This window comes from Homarus americanus, unplaced genomic scaffold (genome assembly GCF_018991925.1).
Source record: "Homarus americanus isolate GMGI-L3 unplaced genomic scaffold, GMGI_Hamer_2.0 scaffold45698, whole genome shotgun sequence".
Taxonomy (NCBI): domain Eukaryota; kingdom Metazoa; phylum Arthropoda; class Malacostraca; order Decapoda; family Nephropidae; genus Homarus; species Homarus americanus.
The window spans coordinates 11027018-11053384 of record NW_024735554.1 but is presented as its reverse complement, the minus strand read 5'-3'; the positions used below and the strand labels follow the sequence as shown (position 1 = coordinate 11053384).

General features: G+C 42.7%; 1 protein-coding gene across 5 annotated transcripts in view; it reads left to right on the top strand.

Annotated features, from left to right (window-relative positions):
- Window positions 1-26367, top strand: part of LOC121871516 (hexosaminidase D-like) — a 273277-nt gene that overhangs the window by 122839 nt on the left and 124071 nt on the right. For all 5 annotated transcript variants that reach the window (XM_042373924.1, XM_042373923.1, XM_042373926.1 and 2 more), the window contains one exon: window positions 6869-7975. The gene's annotated coding sequence lies outside the window, so the exon portion shown is untranslated. The remainder of the gene's footprint in view (window positions 1-6868; window positions 7976-26367) is intronic.

The window sequence follows — 26367 nt, the reverse complement described above, 5'->3', positions numbered from 1 at the left end:
TGTGAAACTTGAGTGCTTGTGACTTTGAGTGCGCTTGGCTGGGGGTTACTGCGTGCGGGGGATTATAGTTGAAGTGCTTTGAATCTGATTTGGACCAGACCGGAATTAGTGAGGTATTCCGTGTGTGTGTGTGTGTGTGGGCGCGCACATTTATTTTTTTGTATGTATGTGTGTGTATGTTTTTATATGTATGTTTTTGTATGTGCGTATGTAAGTTTGAGAGAGCATACACACACATATATATATATATATATATATATATATATATATATATATATATATATATATATATATATATATATATATATATATATATATATATATATATTATATATTTATTTATTTATTACAATCCCCATGTTAAGCGGTATGTGAGTTTGACCGTGACCTTAAGCCAACGTTCACGTGTATGTGCGTGGCCTTGTGACGTGTGTGTGTGTGAGTGAGCGTATGTGCGTATGTTCGTATAAGTGTTGTGGTATGTATGTGACTCTGTGTACACGTGGCTGACCTTGTGTGTGTCTGAGCGTATGTGCGTATAAGTGGTGTGGTATGTATGTATGTGACTGTTTATGTACACGTGGCTGACCTTGTGTGTGTCTGGACGTATGTGCGTATAAGTGGTGTGGTATGTATGTATGTGACTGTTTATGTACACGTGGCTGACCCTGTGTGTGTGTGTGTGTGTGTAGGTCTTCGTGTCAGAGGGTCGTGTTGTCATCATCGGGGCGGCGATTGGCCGGAGGCGCCGCTGTTCCTGCTGCTGCTGTGGTTAATGCCGTCTGCTGCTGCTGTGTGTGTGTGTGCGTGCTGTTGCTGTGTGTGTGCTGCTGCTGTTAATGTTGTTCGATGCTGTGTGTGTGACGCTGTTAATGCTGTCTGCTGCTGTGTGTGTGTTGCTGCTGTGTGTGTGACGCTGTTAATGCTGTCTGTCTGCTGCTGTGTGTGTGACGCTGTTAATGCTGTTCGCTGCTGTGTGTGTGACGCTGTTAATGCTGTTGCTGCTGTGTGTGTGTGACGCTGTTAATGCTGTCTGCTGCTGTGTGTGTGTGACGCTGTTAATGCTGTCTGCTGCTGCTGTGTGTGTGACGCTGTTAATGCTGTCTGCTGTGTGTGTGGGACGCTTAATGCTGTGTGTGTGTGTGACGCTGTTAATGCTGTCTGCTGCTGTGTGTGTGTGACGCTGTTAATGCTGTTCGTGCTGTGTGTGTGGACGCTGTTAATGTGTGTTGCTGTGCTGCTGTGTGTGTGTGACGCTGTTGCTGTCGCTGTGTGTGTGACGCTGTTAATGTTGTCGCTGCTGTGTGTGTGACGCTGTTAATGCTGCTGTGTGTGATGCTGTCAGCTGCTGTGGATGCTGTCTCGCTGTGTGTGTGATGCTGTTGGCTGCTGTGTGTGACGCTGTTAATGCTGTCTGCTTGCCGTGTGTGTGACGCCGCCACGCTGTCTGCTGCTGTGTGACGCTGTTGATGTGCTGCTGCTGCTGTGTGTTGACGCTGTTGCTGCTGCTGTGTGTGACGCTGTTGATGCTGTCTGCTGCTGTGTGTGTGACGCTGCTGCTGCTGCTGTTGTGACGCTGTTAATGCTGTCTGCTGCTGTGTGTGTGACGCTGTTAATGCTGTCTGCTGCTGCTGTGTGTGTGACTGTTAATGCTGTCTGCTGCTAATGCTGTCTGCTGCTGTTGTGTGTGTGCTGCTGCTGCTAATGCTGTCTGTTGCTCTTAGTTCTGTTGCTGTTACTCTTGCTGCTGTTACTCGTGCTGCTGCTGTTGTCATTGCTGTTCCTTTCGTGGACTACGCCTGCAGAAGCGGTGGAGGGTCGTGTTCCTGACGTATATGATTGTGTCCTTCACGTCTTCCACCTCCTCCTCCTCCTCCTGTTCTTCCTCCTCCTTTGCCCTCCTCTTCTCTCCACTCTCTGTTCTTTCTCCACATCCCTCTGTTCTTCTCCACCTCCCTCTGCTCTTTCTCCACCTCCTGTTCTTTCTCCAACTCCCTCTGTTCTTCACCTCCTTTTTCCTCCTCCACCTCTCTTTTTTCCTCCTCCACCTCCTTCTTTTTTCCTCCTCAGACCTCCTTCTTTTTTTCCTCCTCGACCTCTTTTTTTCCCTCCTCCACCTCCTTTACCTTCTCCACCTCCTCTTTTTTCTCCCTCCTCGACCTCCTTTTTTTCCTCCTCCACTTTTTTTTTCCTCCTCCACCTCCTCTTGCCCTCTCCACCTCCCTTTTTACCTCTCCACCTCCTCTTTTTTTTCCCTCCTGACCTCCTTTTTCCTCCCTCCACCTCCTTTTTTTCCCTCCACCTCCCTCTCTTTTTCCTCTCGACCTCCTCTTTTTCCTCCTCCCACCTCCTCTTTTTTCCTCCTCCACCTCCTCTTTTTCCTCCCTCCACTCTTTTTTCCTCCTCCACTTGTCACAGTTCCATCTACTGTTACTGTAGAATGTTTAATGAATGTGGCTATTTTGTGTATGCGGGGGATGATGATGATAGTGGTGGTGAGGATGGTGTTGGTGAGGATGGTGTTGGTGATGATGGTGTTGAGGATGGTGTTGGTGATGATAGTTATATATTGATGATGGTGTTATGATGATTATGATAACAATGGTGATGATGATGATGGTATTTTTACGACCCATGTCTCATTAGCTCTATGGAAGATATCGTGGTCAATATGGGGCCGTCAGCCGGATCATCACTGCACCATTTCCGTGACCCTGAGCGACCAAAGGTCAGGGGTCACTGGAGGATGAGGAGGAAGAATTCCGCCAGCCAGTGTCGGGATATGCCGTTTTCTCAGAGCAACATTGTATTGTCCCTGTTTATTGTAAATGGTTGGACTACGTGAAGGTTAGGCATCCCAGTTTTTATATCACCTGATGATTTAACACCCTAACGCTACCTGGGGAGGGGGGGTGTTAGGTTTGTTTTAAGTTTGGTTAGGTTAAGTTAGCGTTAAATTTGGTTAGGCTAGGTTAGCTTTAGGTTAGGTTAGGTTAACGTTTGAGTAGGTTAGCATTAGGTTATCGTTAGTGTAGAATAGATTAACGATAGATTTCCATCATCAGGTGAAATAAACTGAGGTGTGTAATCTTCAGGTGACCCCCCCCCCCCCCAAAAAAAATAATTAAAATAAAATAAAATAAAAAATAAATTAATAAAATGCTACTACTAATAATACTATATACTCTTTGGTGATGGATAAATGCTTAATTTTTTCCAATGGTGAAATATGATAAATTAAACCTATTTTTTTTGGGGGGGGGGGGACTTAAAATGTAATAATGATTAAGGTAGAGATGAATTAGTCTTGGCTATTTACAATATTCAGGTTTCTCTTAATGGCTGAAATACTAGACCAGGCTTAATTAATTATTATTGTAATTATGTTATATACCTGGTAACGATATTTATGATCGGCCTTTGGAACGATTAAGTGTAATGAGAATATCGGTGATAATAATAATAATAATAATAATACTAATAATAATAATAATGATGATAATAATAATGACGTTTGTCCCCGGGGCGTTAAATACACACACAACTGTATTTCAGGTAACTAATTACTGTACCTGGGCGCACGTCTGGTTGTGTCAGGTAATTAGGTCACATCCATACCTCATAAGCATCAATTAATATCACTAATTAGGTGATGTTTTACAGATCTTTAATGTGTCAATTGTGTTATTAAAATTCCGCGCGTGGACGAAGTTGTTATTTAGATCAACACTTTCTTAAGTTGAGAGAGAGAGATCTAGTGTCTTAACTCTCTTTCTCTATATCATTCCCTTCTCCCTCCCATACTTTCTCTCCCTTTCACCTCCCCATCTTTCTTTACCCTTTCTACACTCTCATTCTCCTTCTTTCCTCCGTGTCTGCTTTAAGGAAAATAATTTAAAAACATTGGCTGGAAACTTCAAACGTAAGACAAATGTAAAAAGAAGTGACGAAGAAAACGGAATAAGTATAATGACTATGAAATTGTTGAAATAAAATAAATTGTCAAAGGAAAGAGAAACTTGTAAATAATGACAACTAGTTTAGAGAAAATTGTATAATGGAAGTTCACACAGATTGGCTTTATTTTTTTTTCTCTATTTTCTCGGAACATGATGCAGACGGGGAAGATGGTGGTGGTGGTGTTGGTGTTGTTGTCGGCGTTCGTGGATCTATAGATGGATTTCTTATGACGTCACGTTGATCAATGTTTTGGGCTCCACTAGCTTGTCGAATTGGATGCGCGCGCACCTCTCTCTCTCTCTCTCTCTCTCTCTCTCTCTCTCTAGGTTGGAATGAGTTGAATGTCCCTGTTTAAATTTTCTTCATTACCGTTAAGAGATGAACAATATGAATTGAATGTTCGTGTTATATTTTGTCTTTTGTAAATAATAGTGGATAACGTATCAGCACTATAATACTGTAATGACACCTGGCACTATGACAGTTTGGACGACCTGAAGATTAGCCCCCCCCCCCACCTTATTTCACCTTGATATTAAGCATCATAATGCTACCTGGAAGGGGGGGGGGCGCAGGGGGTATGCTAAGTTAGGTTATGTTGGTTAGTTTAAGATGGGTTAGGTAGCGTTAAGTTGGGATAGGATTAGATTAGTTCAATATTTGGTTAGGTAAGCGTTAAGTTGGGGTTAGCGTTAGGACGTGTTTTAATCTGGTGGAATAAGCTTGGGTGTCTAATCTTTGCGTGATCCGACAATTTTATTTCACGAAATTAAAATAAAGAGAATTAATTAGAAACAACAACACGGCACTCGAGTCAGATTTTCAGATTTGTCTCAACCCCCCCCCCATACAGCAGCTCAGGCGCTAGTTTATTGTGCACTCCCATACATCCTGTGCAAGGCGTAGCGCAGAATTACGCGAGTGAGGTGCTAACTTATTCCAGGGGGTGACTTTTGATCCCTAGACATTGAACATAACAGCTTGGGGGATTGAATACACGACCAAAATAGTATCTTTACGGAGGTATCCGATGAATTTCAAAATGAACACTACGGCTCTTGTTGTCTCGGTAGGGTTGTCAAAATCCTTCGTCTGTTTGTCTTATTGTATAACCCAAAACGATATTTGATATTGATTTTGTGTACATGTACTATATCGTAAGTGAACATTACAGTTGTCGGCATATAAATAGATTACCGAGTGTTGGGTTCGGTTGTATTAGTTTATGATGGGTTAGGTTAGGTTAGGTCAGGTTAGGTTATGTTATGTTATATCAGTGTTTCTGAAGCCTCTGACAGGGCGGTGACATCAATCAGACTTTCCTGTCCAAACATTAACGTGATTTCTTTGTACTAGGAATGTCATTGGCCAGTGATGGAGAGGTGTGTGTGTGTGTGTGTGTAATAATAATAATTATTATTAAAGGCTTATTGAAAAAGTTCTACAGCCCGAAGGCTGAAAGTATACATTGGACAAAATTGACTATTACATACGAAGATATGGGGTGGGTGGGTCGTTTAACAAAAGCTTCCATTACTGAAAGGAGAAGGAACATGAATTGATCATACAAATTATTATAGTTTACAGGTCCGGGCTGGTCTCTTGCCATACTGTGTGAGGTCACATATACCTCGTGGTTCAGTAACTCGTCCGTAGGTGTTGATATGAAGAACCTCACGGGGTCATGGAGACACGGTGTGGTGTTGACGTGGTTCAGTAACTCGTCCGTAGGTGTTGATATGAAGGACCTCACGGGGTCATGGAGACACCGAGTGGTGTGGTGTTCACGTGGTGTGTGTGTGTGTGTCGTAGAGTGCACCACTATTATTGCGCGTCTGCTGATCTTCGTATATTGGTGACGTCGTTGCAGGCCCTTGATAAATAATAACAATTGATGGTTTACATTGATAAGGAGATAACAACACTCATGTTATTTTTTGTGTATATTTTATCATCATATAGATAATTACTGTGCACTCAAGGCCTTATCATCAGGACTCCCACCGAGAACTACTTTACCTAATTGTGTGGTGATCGTGTGTGTGGTGATCGTGTGTGTGGTGATCGTGTGTGTGGTGATCGTGTATCTGACATTTTCACTACACGACACAAGGTAGAGGTTGGTGTGGTGAAGTAGATACACAATCGCTCACAAAACTATCCATACAAAATTGTATCGAGAAAATATGACACAACGGTTGAAGGATTTTGACAACCTTACCGAGACAACAGGAGTCAGTGTTCATTCTGAAATTCATTGATCACTCCAAGTACAGATAGTTTTTTAGAGTGACTATACAAGGTGATAATAAATGACCCAAACATACACACGTCACCAATACCATATGAACCACACACTAGGGCATCAGGGCATAGGGCATAAAAGACTATAAGCGCATAGTCTATAACCAGTAGTTTCAGTGATGCCTATGCTCATTGTACCCAACTAGCTGCTGACGTCACCAGGACTCGGTTATGACAGTAAGATTTTCGCTGCTGGCCAAATGGACTCTAAAACTTTCATACGTTTAATATTCTTTTTCTCGTTCTCTCTCTGGTAATGTGAAGACGAAGCTAACTTTCTGACTTTTAATTGGGACACAAAATGGCCACCAGAGTACAGTGTGACTTTACTGATGGCAGAGGCGGTCGTGTTGGAGAAGCTAATTAATTTGTTAGGTAGTTAATCTGTTAGGGTTCTTTTTAGCTAATAAAATTTATTGTTTATCAAGTTAGCTAATTAATTTATTAATTTATTAACTTATTAGCTTAATTGTCAGCTAATTAATGCATTGTTAAATGATGACAGGTTATTAACATGTTAGCTAGTTAGTGTTAACTTATTATCTTAATTAATAGACCTGCTGCTAGTCGAGTGTTAACTAATTAACCTGTTGTTCTCCCTCAGGTGTGTCAAGGAGGAGGGAACAGCGTCACGCAGATGAGGAGAAGGCGAGGAAAATATTGTCCTGAGGAGCTGGAGGACGACCTGTGACCTGTAGGAGGAGAGACATTGTACCTGTTACCTGAACGAGGGAAGGATTCGTTGACCTGAGAGAAATGGATTACACTTAAAGTTCTCTTTTATCTGGGATTAAAGTGAAGGACTCTATGTATGAACTGTGAGAGCGAGAAGGATTTTATCTTGATAAAGGATTCACTTAGACGTGGCCTGCGAGAGGGGAGGATTCTACCTGTTTCTTGGGTGAAGGAAGACTCTCTTACCTGGGGCCTGTAGGAAGAAAGGAATTCCTTTTATTTGCGAACTGTGAGATTGGGAAGGCGTCTCACTGTGACTTCAGCTGAAATATTCTACCCGCGATTTGGGCCAAACTGAATGAAAGTTTCTCCAGTGACTTGTAAGAGGAAAGGATTCCCTTAGTCGTGACCTGGACTTAAGAACATAAGACTTCTCTACCCTTCCTGTAACCTGTACAAGGAGCAAAAGGAAGACATTTTTTACCTCTAACTTGACTTAGAGAAAAATATTCATTAATCCGTGACCTGTTAAGAAGAAACGGTTGACTAGGAGTGCAGAACGTCACTAAACTTTCCTGCCCATCACCGGATAGAGGAAGAGCGACTTGGCCGGACAAACTGGTATCCAGAAGCCTTAAGAATTGCACCACATTGACCAAACATCCGAAATAATAATAAATTAACATTGCTAACCTTAAACGCCCAATGGATTGAACTTATTCTGAACTTAAAGACTCGTGGATGTGATTAAGTGTTTATAATTAGAAAACAAAGAAAACTATACCACCAACAGTAACTTAAAGTAAAATAGTGACTAAGTGTATTTTCTGTTGACGTCCACGTCTTAAAAAAAATAAGAAATTAAGCTATTTTTTTCGTTTTGGAAATGAACCTAATCGTGGAGGAGTTTGTAAAGCCCTCCTTGTGTGGAAGCCGGCGACACAGGAACTAGTTCAGACCTCAGTAAAGGCTTATGAGTATCTAGCTCCTACCACGGGAAAGCATTTGCCGCCCGCCCTGTCTGACCATGTGAGAGGTATGTGATGACTCCTTGTATATTGTGATGATTTGATGAACGTATGTCTATGAATTTTAATATAGATGTGTTTATATGCATTATGATGTATGTTTATGAATGTTTATATAATGACGTATGTTTGTTTAGATAGATATATATTATGATGATTGTGTGAGTTTGTATTCCATATTTTGTACCGGTATGTTTATAAATGTTTCTGTACATTATATTGAACGTTGCTGTATAATGTGTGCACGTAAACACTGTCAGCAATGAGGGTGATGACTTTTACCATTTTAAACGTAATAATAATGATGATAATATAATAATGATAATAATAAGTGTTTCCGTGTAGACTTGTTGCCGTAATTGTGATTTGATTGAGAACTGTTGTGTTAGAATGGTAGGTAAGTTGCGTTGTGTAGCTCTGTCTGCTGTTCTTGACTGACGGAAAGGTTGATTGTCTCATTCCTTCTCTCACCTTACTTCACCCCCCCCCCTCACCTCACCCTAGACTCCTTCCCCCCCTCCTCTCATCCACTTCCCCCCTCCTCTTAACCCTCACCTTCCCCCCCCCTCTATGACGCAGTTGATGACAGGTTCCAGGCTACCGTTGTTATTCTTGTTTTTAATGGTCAAATATTTTAACTTTTTGTGATGTTCTGCAACTCTTTTCCATTGTTGTTAGTTATGGAGAGAGAGAAGAGAAGGGGGAGGAGAGATTCGTACTGTGCATCCAAATCCACTCCTCCCTCAGACACGCACACGCACACATTCTCTTGAACCTGTAAACTCGTATCAAATTTTTGAAAAGCCAACCAAGAGTTCTGTTACGACGACAATTTCTCAATTTCTCTCCTCTTCTCCCTCCCTTCTCTCTCCTCCTTCTCCCCTCCCTTGTCTCTCTCTCTCCCCTCCCTCCTCTCTCTCTGTCTCTCTCTCTCTGTCTCTCTCTCTCTCTCTCTCTCTCTCTCTCTCTCCGTCTCTCTCTCCCTCTCTCTCCCTCCCCTCTCTCTCCTTCCCTCCTCTCTCTCCTTCCCTCTCTCTCTCCTTCCCTCTCTCTCTCCTTCCTCCCTCTCTCTCTCCTTCCCTCCCCTCTCTCCTTCCCTCCCTCTCTCTCCTTCCCTCCCCTCTCTCCTTCTCTCTCCCCTCTCCTCTCTCTCCCTCCTTCCCTCCCGTCTCTCCCTCCTTCCCTCCCCCTCCCCTCCCTCCCTACCCTCCCCTCTCATATATCGAGTTTGGCCAATAATTCACGGACGCGGCTGGGAGTACGTCAATAAAGGGGATCTACATTTATTAATACTTAGTGGAGGGAAGCGCTCTGTTAGGCCGTGTCTTCAGGCTGTAAAATGTTAAATGGATTACCTGGGACAGTAAGACGTACCGTGTTGGGAAAAGTACCACGGACAGGGTGGTAAGCTCCGGCGGTAAACCATTTATGATACAACACCGCATTAACTTGATATGACATAAGGTGATTAGGTCTTATGTAATTTAACCAGAGTTGATCAGACTTTCACCAAACGTAATCGAACTTAATTAATCTTATTTTTAAAACGAGATCAAGTCGTGTAACCTAACCTAACTTAACCGAACCAAAATTAACCAAACGCAACCCAACTTAACTTACCATAATGTAAACTTACCGTACCCTAACCTCTCACGATATACCATATACACTCTTGATAGATTCGTGTCTCCTGAGAAAAACAAAAAACACACACACACACACACACAAAAAAAAACACCAAGAAAATCAAACCGTTTAGAGGCGATGGGTCGGGGTACCGTCTCCAGCGCCGTAGGTTTGTCCCCCGCTCATAAAAATGGAAATGGATTACTGGGTGGATGGCGGGAGGCAAGAGGGAGGAGGATCTCACAGCCTACTAAAAAGGTACAGGAACGCCTCTCCTTCCTGTTCTCTTCTGGGGAAAAAATTATAAAACGTGATTTTATTTATATATATATAGTTCTTTTAGGCTCGTTGGGTACGTTATGTCAGTTGGTTGGGTAGGTTAGGGTTTTGTATATTTTTACTCGTGGCCACATGGAAAGGGCTGTAGGTTAGGTTAGGGTAGGGTAGGATTATATATTTTTTTACGCTCCTCATAGGCACCTGGGAAGGGCTGTAGGGTAGGGTAGGTTAGGTTAGGGTAGGATTTTATATTTTTTTACGCTCCTCATAGGAACATGGGAAGGGCTGTAGGGTAGGTTAGGGTAGGGTTTTATATTTTTTTACGCTCCTCATAGGCACATGGGAAGGGCTGTAGGGTAGGGTAGGGTAGGTTAGGTTAGGGTTTTATTTTTTTTTACGCTCGTAGGCACATGGGAAGGGCTGTAGGGTAGGTTAGGGTAGGGTTTTATATTTTTTTACGCTCCTCATAGGCACATGGGAAGGGCTGTAGGGTAGGGTAGGGTAGGTTAGGTTAGGGTTTTATTTTTTTTTACGCTCGTAGGCACATGGGAAGGGCTGTAGGGTAGGTTAGGTTAGGGTTTTATATTTTTTTACGCTCGTAGGCACATGGGAAGGGCTGTAGGGTAGGGTAAGCTAGGTTAGGGTAGGATTTTATATATTTTTACGCTCGTGGGTACATGGGAAGGGCTGTAGGTTAGTTAGGTTAGGATTTTATAGTTCGTCTCGTGGGCACATTTCGTCAGTTGGTGGAAAGGACTGTAGGATTGGGTAGGATATCACAGTACTGTATTATGGTGTCATCAGTTGGGTATCCTAGAGGCGAGGGACTTTTATGTTTATTTGATGGTGAGAAACTGCATGGTATAGGAGTGATATTGATAGGTTAGGTTAAGGTTAGGTTAGGTTTAGTTTGTGTTAAGTTTAGGTTAAGGTTAGTTAAGTTTGGGTTAGGTTAAGTTTAGGGTTAGGTTAAGTTTAGGGTTAGTTTAAGTTTAGGTTAAGTTAAGTTTAGGTTAAGGTTAGGTTTTGGTTAAGATTAGGTTCGGTTTAGGTTAAGTTTAGGGTTAGTTTAAGGTTAGTTTAAGTTTGGGTTAGGTTAGGTTAAGTTTAGGGTTAGGTTAATTTTAGGGTTAGTTTAAGGTTAGGTTAGGTTAAGTTTAGGGTTAGGTTAGGTGTGGCAAGGAAGTGAAGATGTGGGTGACTTAGGCCCCCACGGAAACAAATCGTCCGCGCCGAAAACTTTAGGAGATGGTCGTAGGGAGGAGGTTAGGTTAGGATAGCGTTAAGGTGGTTGAGTTAGGTTAGGCTTTGATCAGTGTTAGGGAGGTTAGGTTAGTGTTGGGATGGTTTAGTTAGGTTAATGGTAGGTTTTGATTAACGTTGGGGTGGTTGAGTTAGGTTAGCGTTAGGTTGGTTAGGTTAAGTTAGCTTAGGTTTTGTTAGGTTAGGGTGGTTAGATTAGATTACCTCGGGGCTAATCTTCAAGATTGGTCGAGCACTTTGTATATACTTGAAATTATTCTTGGCACCCACCAAGATGGATGGGGCTGGCTGTGAACGTCTCGGTGGTAATGTAAATAAAGAGAGTTGTGTCTTGGAGGGCAGGCTAGGGTCACAGAAGACATGTTGGAGAAAAAAACTGGAAAATCCCTCTTATATATTTTTCTATCTTTATCCTTCTCTCATTTCTTGCTACCTTCATGTCTTCTTTCTCTTAAGTAGTATTTTTTATACATTTCTTTTTCTTTTCATTCTTTTCAATTTCTTTCTCCTTAACACTTTTTTCTCTCCTTTCATTTTTCTCTGTCATTCTTTTTTCTTTCTTCTCCTCCTCTTCTCTCTCTTCCTTCCCTTCTGTTCCTCCTCCTCCCCTTGTTCTGAGTGTTTATATGTGGGTCCCTGGTCTTGTGGGGAGGGTGTCTCCTCATCTGGTGGGGAGACTAGACATCCTGAGACGGACACACACACACACACACACGAAAGCGGAGACACTACCGACCAGATAGAGGTGGAACATAGGAAGATTAGTCACCCCAGATTATTTCACCTGAAGATTATTTCACCCCAGATTATTTCACCTGAAGATTAGTCACCCCAGATTATTTCACCTGAAGATTATTTCACCCCAGATTATTTCACCTGAAGATTAGTCACCCCAGATAATTTCACCTGAAGATTAGTCACCCCAGAATAAGTTGTCTAATCGTCAGGTGAAATAATTTAAGGTGGTATCTAATCCTCAGTTAAATCAGGGAGACGACTAATATCACCTCCTCCTCCTCACGTATACACACACGACCATACCTCCATCCCCTCCACCAACTGTATCGTGGCATCAAACACCCAACGTTACTATTAATGTACACTATCATCTATTATACCACCCAACGAGACCCACCGCGATTCTCTTTCTCTTGTGAATGGTGCAGCAGCAGTAGATCAGAGACATTCATTAAGGCTTAAGAGTAAAAGAAAAAATTGAGAAGAAAAAAAATAAATAAACCCTGATTGTTGACAAGGTCTCTCTCCTCCACACTCTGGGTTAAATAAAAACAGAAGCGTGGTGGCCTTGGAGCAGGGAGGGAGAGGGTGGCAGGCAGGGAGGGAGAGGGTGGCAGGCAGGGAGGGAGAGGGTGGCAGGCAGGGAGGGAGAGGGTGGCAGGCAGGGAGGGAGGGAGGCTGGTGTTGTGTTCATTGTATGGTAATAATTGTTTGTGGTGTTTGTCTGTTTCTCTTGTAGCGAAGTTAATGTGGTGATACTTAACGTAATTCTAACGTAACCTAACTTAGCGTAATCTAATGTAACTCAACCTCCTGTAACGTAACGTAACCTAACTTAAACTTCACTTAACCTAACCTAAAGCTATTACGTTCCTTTTCCTAACTTGACTTAACCTAACCTAACCCAACCTTTTTTATTCAACTGAACCTACCCAACCTAAGTTAACCTGACTGCCTTATCTAACCTAATCTGATCTACCGTTTACGTAACCTAAGTAACTAAACATAACCAGACAGGTAACATACTAACGTGGGTGGATTTAGAGAGACAGGTTAATTTAGGTTAGGTTAAGTAGGTAGGTAGATGGATAGGTAGGTTAAATTAGTGTTAGGGTGGGACAGATTGGTTAGGTTAGGTTTAAAGAAGTTGGGTTTGATCAGTTAGGTAAGATAGAAGATTTATTATAATTAACTGCAGAATTCTACAGTCGCTTGGGAAAATAGAACAAAAAATCTTTTAATTGGTAGACAACGTTGTGTGGACGCACAAGGCAAATGTTTTAATGCTAAGTAAATAGAATTAGTGTGTGTTTGAGGTGGAGTAGACGGGTCCAACATTACCTGGTGGTCGCCGTCCACAAACATTACACGGCAGTAAACATTTTGGTGGCGGATAAATCCAAGGTCGAGCCTCAGCCCGCTGTAAAACTCGCCACGAACAGAGAGAAGGCTTGAAATATGGTCCCGTAGGCTTGGTGGCTCTTAAGGGCTGTGTAAATACAGCACAATAATAAGACTAAGGTACACAAGATGGCAGTTTGACGGCTGCACTCGATCACCTTTTCTTTCCCAACTGTAAAGTTAGGTACCCATTCCCAGCTGGACGGACTAGGGCGCGAGGCAGCTGCTCTTTACTTGTTACACAGTCCGTGTGTGTTGGTCTGAGGCATCATGTCTGTGTCTCCAGGTCTTCAACAAGTTGTTGGACAATAACTGGTACTCCACCCGAGGAGCTAGTGCCACTGCTACATAGACTCAGGGCTGTGTGGCTACATACGTCTTAAGCTGCCCAAATCTTATCAAGTCTCCTCCTCGCAGATTAGGTGGAGTGACCAGCTGTTGAGATAAACTGTTTCACTCGTCCACAGTAAACATGAAGTTGTGAACACCTAATAGAGTGAGATGAGGTTATATGGCGGTGTGGTGTACCTTGTGTTCCGTGTGTCATCTCCCGGGATTCTGCAGTGATGGAATCTTGGCTGTCTCCGAGGTCGTCACAGCTCCTGGGGCGGATCTAGGAGGTGGTATCCTGGAGGTCCGGACCCCTCCCTTTCATCAGAAAATCCAATTATTTTTATTTAATGCAGTATTGTACTCGGCATTTTTGTATAGTAAAAAGTAATCAATATTGACCTCAGAATATCTCCTAATATCAAGTGCACATGGCTTCAAAATGGCCAGATTAAAAAAAAAAAAACTTCTGGGGGTCTTATAGCGCCCCCTCACACACCCCCCAGCTGGGTGGGCTCGCTAAGCTCGTCTTGTCCCCCCACTCAAAACTTCTTGGACCCTCCCCTTGACCTCAGATCCCTCGGCGGTCACCAGGCTCGATGTCCTTCTGTGATAGTAGCTAGTAGTCATAATAACAATAAGCAACACACACAACTTGCCGCGCTACCTTGGATGACACTCAACCAGTAGGCCTTGAGAGGAGCCCGACCTTTAAACTTTCCTGAAACTGGGCCAAACTGTCTAGGGGGAATTGCCTCGAGAACCAGGTCTTCAAGTTGACGGCTGGGGGGTGGGGGGGCGCCAGTATGGGGTGACCCACTGCCTTGTAATCGTCTCCACCCCATCTTCAGCGACATGGCCAAGGATGAACGTGATACCTTGAAACGAACTTGAGATGTTGGAATTAGTCTTGCCCACACTATAAGATAGATCGCCCAGAGATTAGACCCCCCCCAGCATATTTAACATGGAGATTAACCATTCCTGAGACTAATCTAATCTAATTTAACCTACCCTATCTTAATGCTAACTTACCCTACCTAACACTAACTTTAATCTAACATAACATATCTTAATCATATCTAATCTAACAATCGCATTTAACCTAACCTAATCTAACCTATAATTCATTCTTACCTCACCTCCAGGCAACTTGAGGCTCAATTATCGAGTGAAATAATTAAGGTAGTTCTCAGGTGATCCAACACTGTGTCTTTGTACAGGTGGATGGGCAAAACAGCCCCAATAACAGTCTGAAAAAAACCGTAAACGAATAAATGGTTGAACAGTCCGTGGTGGGCTTACAACATTGAGCATTTTGCCAACGCGACCGTAAGACTGTAAATAACTGTCGACTGTGTGAGACAAGTAAATGTGGGGGAGACTGGTGGAGCGGCACAGTTATTCAGTGGTGGGGCAATAAATGTGTGTGTGTGTGTGGGGATACAGCAGGAGTGTTACTTGTTGGCTGTTAGGTGTTATGTTACAGCTAGACTCTGCAGGCAGCAGGGGTCCTGTTACAGCTAGACTTTGGCAGGTACAGCAGGGGTCCTGTTACAGCTAGACTGGCAGGTACAGCAGGGTCCTGTTTCAGCTAGACCTGCAGATACAGCAGGGGTCCTGCTACAGCTAGACTCTGGCAGGTACAGCAGGGGTCCTATTACAGCCAGACTCCCCCTGCAGGTACAGCAGGGGTCCTGTTACAGCCAGATTCTGCAGGTACAGCAGGGGTCCTGTTACAGCTAGACTTTGGCAGGTACAGCAGGGTCCTGTTACAGCTAGACTCTTGGCAGGTACAGCAGGGTTCTGTTACAGCTAGACTTCTGCAGGCACAGCAGGGTCCTGTTACAGCCAGACTTGGGCAGGTACAGCAGGGGTCCTGTTACAGCCAGACTCTGGCAGACATGCAGGGGTCCTGTTACAGCCAGACCTGGCAGGTACAGCAGGGGTCCTGTTACAGCCAGACTCCGCAGGCAGGCTGTTAGGGGTCCTGTTACAGCCAGGACTCCCTGGGCAGGTGTATGACATTTGAATTCTCTACATGGAGCATAAACTGGGTAGTCCCTTAGACTCCTTAAATTTGTATTGATCCTTGCTGCATTTTCTTTTAGGACAGACACACACACACACACACACACACACACAGACAGGCCCACACACACACACAGACAGGCAGACACACACACACACACACACACACACACACACACACACACAGAGACACACACACACACACAGACAGACAGACAGACAGATAGATAGGATAGAACTTAATCACGTTCTTGTTACTTTTTACGTGCTGCTTTACTGTTCCCAAGTAAGTTGGGTGAAGTTTCATTCATCTCTTTTCACAGATGCTTTGAATAGTAAGGAATTAAGGATTAGTCTCACTCAACCATTGACAATGGAGGTCTTACGCCCACACTTCCACTAACGCTGACAATGGTGGTGTTTGGCTCCACACTTCCACTAACGCTGATACGGTGGTGTGTTTGGTCTACACTTCCAATTAACGTTGACAATGGTGGTGTTTGGCTCCACACTTCCACTAACGTTGACAATGGTGTTTTGGCTCCACACTTCCACTAACGTTGACAATGGTGGTGTTTGGCTCCACACTTCCACTAACGTTGACAATGGTGGTAAGCTTTGGCTCCACACTTCCACTTTCGTTGGTGCTATTGTTGTTAAGGCTTCATTCCTTTAGTTGCGTTGAAAATATCTGGATTGTGCTGCACTGCCTCACAAATGTTTAACCAAAACATTAGTGGTAGGCTTCTGCCTCCTTGGCTGACCTGGAGAGGTTGATGCTGGCGTGAGGCTTGGTGGTTGTGGTGCTGGCGCTCACACAAAGCCTCATATATTGGAGCTAGACATTGTGCCCTGAGACCACCAGCTCCTATATTATGGCACCCGACAGTTTGTCATTGATCGCCGTGATAGTTCCGGGTATTTGGGTAATTTATGGCACCATTCACACGATATACCATATAGCCCAGGCCGTTGGCGAGTCTTACGGAGAATATTACGCGTTACTGAAAAAGTCAGAATCGACCAGACTGACAAGACCATCCACCTAGACATTACATCAAATTCTTACCCCAAAATAACTCTACCTTACCTTTAACCCTTGACTTTTGTTGAATAAGACAATAAGTTATACAATCGTGGTATATTCTTATTGGAGGCGTAAATACTCCCCTGCCGTGGGTTAGGGTTTTGGCTGTGCCTTTCAGTTACGAGGAATATTCTACGTACGAACCTTCCTTCAGGCATCGGGGACTTGAGGCCTTTGGGAGTCATAAAAGGCATCTTAAACTAGTCCGTTATAGGGATCGATGTAGAATACAGAAACAGTGGTGTAGGTTAGTTATTACAGCGTTGTGACCTAAAGTATGTATATACGTTATTGACCGGCGCTATGACTGTTCACCTCGAGTGAGCAACATACCACACAATGTAACGTATCATAAGGGGAGTTGGGGGGTTATAGCCACAGTGAAACCTCCATAACGGAACTACTTTCTCCATATAATCCGGTAGATAGAGGGTTTCATATAACGTACTTTAATCACTATATATTTCGTTAGATGGAGGTTTCACATCTAAACAGACCATCCTCTATAACAACGGATTTTCTTCTCCATATAGTCCGCCGTTAAATAGAAGTTTCACTATGTTGATGCGGCATAATCCGTACTGTACGTAGATCTATGGATTTAAATGACAATACTGTACACAAAAAAAACATGAAATTCTATTGGGATTTACTTTAAGCTAAACATAATACGAATAGAAAAGCTGTTCATACACAGTTGGTAAAGCCAGTGTGTGTTGTGTTGTGTCATAGGACGTAATATAGATTATTGATAGTGGCTTTTGTGATATTTGTTCTCATGTGATCTGATATGTGATGTGTCGTGGTGCCGGGTGCAAGGATGTTGACTGTTTTCTCTGGATGTTTGTGTTTATATAGTTCCTGGATGTTTGTGTTTATATAGTTCCTGGATGTTTGTGGGCTTATATAGTTCCTGGATGTTTGTGTTTATATAGCTCCTGGATGTTTGTGTTTATATAGTTCCTGGATGTTTGTGTTTATAGTTCCTGGATGTTTGTGTTTATATAGTTCCTTGGATGTTTGTGTTTATATAGTTCCTGGATGTTTGTGTTTATAGCTCTCTCTGGACGTTTGTGTTTGTATAGTTCTGGATGTTTGTGTTTGCATAGTTCCCTGGATGTTTGTGTTTGTACATAGTTCCTGGATGTTTGTGTTTATATAGTTCTGGATGTTTGTGTTTATATAGTTCCTGGATGTTTGTGTTTATATAGTTCCTGGGTGTTTGTATTATATAGTTCCTATGTTTAGCTTATATAGTTCCTGGATGTTTGTGTTATATAGTTCCTGGGTGTTTGTGTTTATATAGTTCCTGGATGTTTGTGTTTTATATAGTTCTGTGATGTTTGTGTTATATAGTTCCTGGATGTTTGTGTTATATAGTTCCTGGATGTTTGTGTTTATATAGTTCCTGGATGTTTTGTGTTTGTATAGTTCCTGGATGTTTGTGTTTATATAGTTCCTGGATGTTTGTGTTTGTATAGTTCCTGGATGTTTGTGTTTATATAGTTCCTGGATGTTTGTGTTTATATAGCTCCTGGATGTTTGTGTTTATATAGTTCCTGGATGTTTGTGTTTGTATAGTTCCTGGATGTTTGTGTTTATATAGTTCCTGGATGTTTGTGTTTGTATAGTTCCTGGATGTTTGTGTTTATATAGTTCCTGGATGTTGGTGTTTATATAGTTCCTGGATGTTTGTGTTTGTATAGTTCCTGGATGTTTGTGTTTATATAGTTCCTGGATGTTTGTGTTTATATAGTTCCTGGATGTTTGTGTTTATATAGTTCCTGGATGTTTGTGTTTATATAGCTCCTGGATGTTTGTGTTTATATAGCTCCTGGATGTTTGTGTTTATATAGCTCCTGGATGTTTGTGTTTATATAGTTCCTGGATGTTTGTGTTTATATAGTTCCTGGATGTTTGTGTTTATATAGCTCCTGGATGTTTGTGTTTATATAGCTCCTGGATGTTTGTGTTTATATAGTTCCTGGATGTTTGTGTTTATATAGTTCCTGGATGTTTGTGTTTCTATAGTTCCTGGATGTTTGTGTTTATATTTTCTTGAAGTTACCCAAAACACGTGCATACATTCACCTAACCTCACTTAACCTAACCTAACTTAGAGCAACGTAACGTAACCCAACTTAACATAGCTTATATCAATCTAATCTAGGCTTATCTAACCATTACTAACCTAACATATACCAATCCAACCTAACCAACTTATACCAAACTAATCTATGCCAAACTAACCAGTACCAACTTAAACTAACCTAACCTAACCTAACTAGCAGGGCGATTAGTTAACGAAAAAATAATCGTGTTTTTATGTGGCTGGTGACCATAGACACAGCCTGACTATTTTAGCTTCTGTGTTGGTTGGGGCCCCTGCACGAGTTGGGGCCCCTGCACGAGTTGGGGCCCCTGCACGAGTTGGGGCCCCTGCACGAGTTGGGGCCCCTGCACGAGTTGGGGCCCCCTGCACGAGTTGGGGCCCCCTGCACGAGTTGGGGCCCCCTGCACGAGTTGGGGCCCCCTGCACGAGTTGGGGCCCCCTGCACGAGTTGGGGCCCCCTGCACGAGTTGGGGCCCCCTGCACGAGTTGGGGCCCCCTGCACGAGTTGGGGCCCCCTGCACGAGTTGGGGCCCCCTGCACGAGTTGGGCCCCGGATTAAGCGCTTTGTTCAGAATAAGTACAGATAAATGTTTAGGTGTTTGTATATACTGTGTTATGTGGGATCTTTAGTTTGTGTAGTGTTTTAATATAGAATTTACGTGTTTACTCAGTGTGTGTTTGTTTACCTAATTCATATTTTATGCTGGAAGATTTGTGTGTACATAGTGTGTTGTACAGGGGAATTTTTGAGTGTACATAGTGTGTTGTACATGAAAATTTTTGAGTGTATAGTTTGTTTTGTTTGTGGGAACTTTTGTGTTGACTCGGTGGGCTTGTGTTTCGGGGAAGGATAGGCCGTCAAAAGCTGGCAAAAGTTTGGGTGGTTAAGGATTTTTTGGAAGCTTTGGCGGGCGAGGAAAATGGTGTGCTACCTGGCGGGGAATACTGATGAAGGTTAGCGGGTTCAAACATTCATAGTGAAGCCACACCATTAAGGGAAAAAAAAGATTTATGGAGGATTTTGACAAGCAACAAGACCCTCAATTGACGATGTGAAAATATGGTGGAGACGAAGCGCATTCTGATATTGTTTTGTTCTTTTCCGGTGGTGGGGGGGGGAGGTCATAGTGTTGTGCGTCCTTACTGTTGTGTGTGTGTGTGTGTTTGTCTACAGTAAATTAAAAAAAAACCTGTCTTCTTGGGTGGGTGGGGTGGGGGGGACGGGTGATCAGTTTCAAGAATGAACACTTACGACGCCTGTGGTCTCAGTAGGGTTACCGAAATCATTCTCCCTAATCATATTTTTCCACAAGTTTGTATAGATAGTTTTTTGAGTAACTACATTTACAAAAAAAATGTCCTAAGTTGTGTAGAGATACACGGTAGGTATAAAGTACTGCTACAGTACTAAAAATGTTATTAAAAGTACAGATATGAGTCATGACGTATATTAATCAGAATTACCGTTACAAATACAGCTACAGTGGCAGCTGTAGGGTGTGCCAGTGACACTCGGACTGTAGTCAGTGTTGCTGGTGAAGATAATGGATAATTTTTTTTTAGGGTACACTCGCTTTATGGGGCCATCCGATGAATCCGACACGCACGCAAATGCATACACGCACTTAGATGGACACCCGCTTATGTACATGGGTGTATACACGTATTGACAATCCATACCCGAGCAGGTTACGAACGTACATGGACTTAAATCGAAGAAAACGCGCGCACACACACACACACACACACACACACACACACACACAGAGGAAGCGAGACAGACGGACAGCCCACCCCATACTAAGTTATGACATGTGTATATATTAATTGAGGTGAGACTTTGTTGTAGAGCTATAAGTGACAGCCGAGTAATATTTTGTTGTGTGGTGCTTAAGACACAGAGAGAGAGAGAGAGAGAGAGAGAGAGAGAGAGAGAGAGAGAGAGCGTGCAACATATTAGGCTCTGATAGATACTTCCTGGTTTTACGGTTTAGGGAGAATTAGGTTTTAGCTAATATTTTTTATGATTTTTTTGCCAAGGAAACAGAGGGGCTCCTACTTTTGTAATCTTGTAACAAAACCATTTTTTTTAATTCGTAAATTTTCGTCCCCCAAACTCGTAAGTCTTCCTGCATCGTATATTTTTGTTTTGATGTATTCATAAACTCGCGAAACGAGTCTGACGCTCCACATTTAAAACCTGTATCACACGCCTGAGAGTGTTGTTGATACAAGTGCAGTTACTTTGGCACATGTGGTGGGGAGAAATTGCGCGGGAAAAAAATAGCAAGGGAAAACACGTGCGAAGAAAAGTATTTGTGTGGGAGAGCCTTCGCGTGGGTAAACGTTTGTGGGGGAAATTACTTGCTTTGGAAAACATCTGCGTTAAGTCTTACTCAAAGGAAAATATATACACATGTGGGGAAACATTTGTAGTGAAAAATGTTTTAAAAAGATTTGCGCAGGGAATGATTATCGCGGGACGTTATTTTTCGGAGGGTACATTTGCGCGAGGAAATGTTCATGCTGGAGCGGCTATCGTAAAGGTTCACGAAGTAAACAATGACAAGTTGACAATGCACAGGAAGTGGGGTTGTTATGCTGGATGCTGACAACTTATCATTCTACGGAAACAACATCAGATTGTGATTAGCATTTGTTTTAAATAGTGGGAAAGTTTTTTTGTGTTGGGCGTAGGATTAACGGTTGTAGTTAAAAAATTATCTTTGTGGGTTAATTTTGTTCGTGGTTTAGTTCTGTGCTTAGCGATTGTTGTAAAATATAATCCCATTGCGGGTAAGATTTTGTTCGGGTTTGGGAAGGTGGCGTGTAGTTACTGTCCACTGGGCGTTCATTAGTGTTAGTAGAAGGTGCAATAAATTAGTTCAGATACACTGTTAGGTGATAAAACCATGATAATCAAGCGTGTACACCAGAGTGGCCTGTGTATATGTCGGGTAGTGCGCGCACACACACACACACACACACACACACACACACACACATCATAGTGGTTCAAGCTTACTAATACATTATCACCTGACATAATGGATCTTGTCTAAACATGTTGGGAGTTGTACCTAAACATTTTGGTCTCTTGCTCAAACATTTATGGCTGTGTACCAAAACATTTTGATCCGCTTACACCTTTTGACCCCCCTTATACCTCCACATTTTGACACCTACACATTAACCCCTACACCTACACATTAACCCCTATACATTAACCTCGGGGTGGGCAATTATTTTTGATGGAGGGCCACTTCATGAATGGTGGCACACATCGCGGGTCACACAATTAATGTAGATGCAAATGTATTATATTAACACAAATTAAAGCCTTGTATTTGTAAATACAAATGCAGTGGCGAGCCACAGAAATAATTTGGCGGGCTAAATATGGCTCACGGGCCGTACTTTGCTCACCCCTGCATTAACCCCTACACCTACACATTAACCCCCACACCTACACATTAACCCCCACACCTACACACCACACCTACACATTAACCCCACACCTACACATTAACCCCCCACACCTACACATTAACCCCACACACACACATTAACCCCCACACACGTTTAACCCCCACACCCACATTAACCCCCACACCTACACATTAACCCCCCACACATTAACCCCACACCTTAACCCCCACACCTTAACCCCACACCACACATTAACCCCACCTGCCATTATTTACACCTACACATTAACCCCCACACCTGCATTAACCCCCACATTTACACTACCACCACATTAACCCCCACCTACACATTAACCCCTACATTATACCCATCAACACACCTACATTATTCACACCTACACATTAACCCCACACATTAACCCTACATTAACCCCCCCACACCTACATTAACACCATTAACCCCCCACCTACACATTAACCCCCACCTCATAACCCCCTACATTACCCCATTAACCCCACACCTACACATTAACCACACCTACACATTAACCCCCACACCTACACATTATACCCTACCATTAACCCCACCCTACACATTATTTACCCCACATTAACCCTACAAACCCACCCTACATTAACCCCCCACCCCTCACATTAACCCCCCACTCATTAACCCTACATAACCCCCACCCCTACTTACCCCTTCCCACCCCCACACCCTCACATTAACCCACACATACCCCTACATTAACCCCACCCCTACACATTAACCCCACCCTACACATCCCCACCCTACATCTTACCCACATAACCCCTCACATTCCCCACCCCTACATAACCCCACCACCTACACATTAACCCCCACACCTACATTTACCCCTACACATTCCCACCCTACACATTTACCCCATACCCCTGCACATTCCCCCACACCTACACATTAACCCCCTACACCTTGCTTCCCACACCTACACATTACCCCACACATACCCAACCCCACACCCTACACATTACCCCTACATAACCCCACACCTACCTTTAACCCCACCCTACACATAACCCCCACACCTACATTACCCCACCCCTTTAACCACCCCTACATTAACCCCCCACCCTACACATAACCCCCACCCTACACATTAACCCCCCCCTACATAACCCCCACCCCTACACATAACCCCACCCCTACACATTACCCCCACCCCTACACATTAACCCATCTTACTAAATAACCCCACCCTACATTACACACCTACACATTAACCCCCACATCTACACATTAACCCCACACCCACACATTAACCCCCACACCTACACAACCCACATTGACACATTAACCGCCACACCTACACATTAACCCCCACACCCACTCAATAACCCCTACACATTAACCCCCACACCTACACATTTCAGCCCAAAACTCTCACGCTGGAAAAAAAACTCAGGACCCAGAATGTTTTAGTTCCTTGAAGTTTAATTAAAAAAACATGAAGGAAGAAAAAAACAAGAACTCCTCTGAAGAAATTTTTTTTGGGGACGGGGGGGAGGAGATGGGGAGGAGAATAAATTGTCTTACTGGTGGTGGTAGTAAAGACAAGAGGCTGGGAAAAAATTTGTCCTTAAATATCCAAAGCCAATATAAGTCCAGCTTGATTATGGATAACCTTAATGTAAATCAACTGATCGTCTTTTATGCCCGTGTGTGTGTGTGTGTGTGTGTGTGTAATTATGCCAAGCTGAGAATAACCCAACTTTGATGAGGTTAAGCTTATGATAACCAAATTAAAATAAGTTAAATAAAGCTCATCACAACCGAGCTTAAACGAGCATAATTTGAATCCGCTTATCTTAAAGAAAGGTTAACTGTACTCTATTATCTGTAGCTCAACTTAAACCCAGTCTGACGTCCCTAAAAAATATTTAATCCAAATTAATTCAGGTGATATTATTTCATTACCTTTCTTTCGTATATTATTGTGTGTGTGTGTGTGGACTAATTATATTTTCTTATAACCTCGGATTTTTTTTAACTTTATTTCGACTTTATTTCATTTAAAAACTAATTTTGATTTTAAAGAATTTTCATTTCACCAAACTTATTTTTTTCGTTAGTTATTTTATTATTCTCGCGATTTTTTGTTTTTTTTTACGTTCCCTTCTTTTTATATTAAAATTTTACAGTAATATTGCTTGGTGAGTGGGTAGGGTGAGTAAAGGTAGGGTGAGGGGGAAAGTGGGTAGGGTGAGTAAGTTGGGTAGGTGAGTAAAAGGTAGAGGGGTGTTGGGCAGGTGAGCAAAAGGGTAGATAAAAGGTAGGGGAGTAAAAGGTAGGGTGAGGGGGGTGCTGGGTAAAGGAAAGCGTGCTGGGGAGAGGAGGGTGCTGTAGAGAGGAGTAAAAGGGGAGAGTGAGTGGTCTTTGGGTTCCGTTGTAACCTTTAGTGTATACCGACAGTGACATTTATCCCAACAGGTCAGAGGTCACCCAACAGGTCAGAGGTCACCCATCCCGTTATCACTAATACCCTCAAGTGCCTCCCGTGATATGGTGATAATGATGGTGTGATAATGGTGATGATAATGATATATACATAGTAGCGGTACACATATACTGATGATAACGTGAATCCCGGGGCTGTATTAATTAAGCTTTACTTCATCCTTGCACTTCTTCAGATAATTATTTGTTTTCCTGGGAGTTCATTTTTCTAACTCCGCCATTGTGTATTGATGGGTGTTTACTGCGTCTGTGGCTGGCTGGGTGTCATGTTCGTTCGATATCTTGATGAATGCTTTTGCTTTATCGATGATTTATTATTATTATTATTATTATTATTATTATTATTATTATTATTATTATTATTATTATTATACTGTTCATAGAATCAACAAAAGCATAAAAAAATAAGATGAATAAAATGTACCTTTGCCAGTTCGTACACTTACATGCAAATTAAAAATAGGATGTGCAATAAAGGGAGGGAGGGGTGAAGTGAGGGGAGGGGTGAAGTGGAGGAGGGGTGAAGTGAGGTGGGTGAAGAGAGGGTGAAGTGGAGGAGGTGAAGTGAGGGAGGAAGAGGGGTGAAGTTAGAGGAAGAGGAGGAAACAAAGGGAGGGAGTGAAGTGAGGAGGAAGGGAAAAAGAAGTGAGGACAAGTGGAGGGGTGAGGCGAATAGGAAGAGGACTGCAGGGAAAGAGGTGAGGCGAAAGGTGAAGCGAGGAGGAGTGAGTGAGTGAGGCGAGGAGGAGAACGGGACGAAGGGACGGGGATGTTTGGTGGGGGATTTGGGGGAAAAAGAACGGTAAGATCAACATGTGTGGGGGAAAGAATGCAATAGAAACCCTTACCAAGTGGAATTAAATACCATGGCATTTATTAAAACCAAGATTATTTACTGGGGGGGAATAAAATATAGGCCAATTTATAAGGGGAAAATGGGTGTTCGTGCTTTTCCAGTAGATTAGTCTATGGTTGCTTTTGTATATAAATTAATGAATATAAATCTAGTGTACATGTTGGTTGTGTTTGTATTTTCGGGCGGTAGTTTGTTGTGGATATGTATTCTAGGGATTTATTTTAAGGGAATTTTCGTGTGGAGGAAATAATTTTAGGGGTATTCCTTTTTAATGTAGGGATTAATTTTAGGGATTTTTTTAATGTAGGGATTAATTTTAGGGAATTTTTTAGTTAATGTAGGGATGAATTTTAGGGAATTTTCGTGTAAGTAAGGACTATTTTGTATGCCGTTTGTTTGTTTGTTTGTTTGTTTGTTTGTTTGTTTGTTTGTTTTTACTTTTTTAGGGATGTACTTTGGGTATTTTTTTCTTTTTGGATCAGTTTTGGTATTTTGTTTGTAGATTGGTTTAGGGTTAGGTTAGGGTTAGGTTAGGTTAGGTTAGGGTTAGGTTAGGGTTAGGTTAGGGTTAGGTTAGGTTAGCCACTCTTGAGGGATTTTATAAAGTAGTTGGTTCATGTTGTTCACTCACTCTACTCGCACATACACGCACACTCACATCTACTCACACATGCACATCTATTCACTCTCACACACACACACACACTCACACACACACACACACACACACACACACTACCACACACACCAC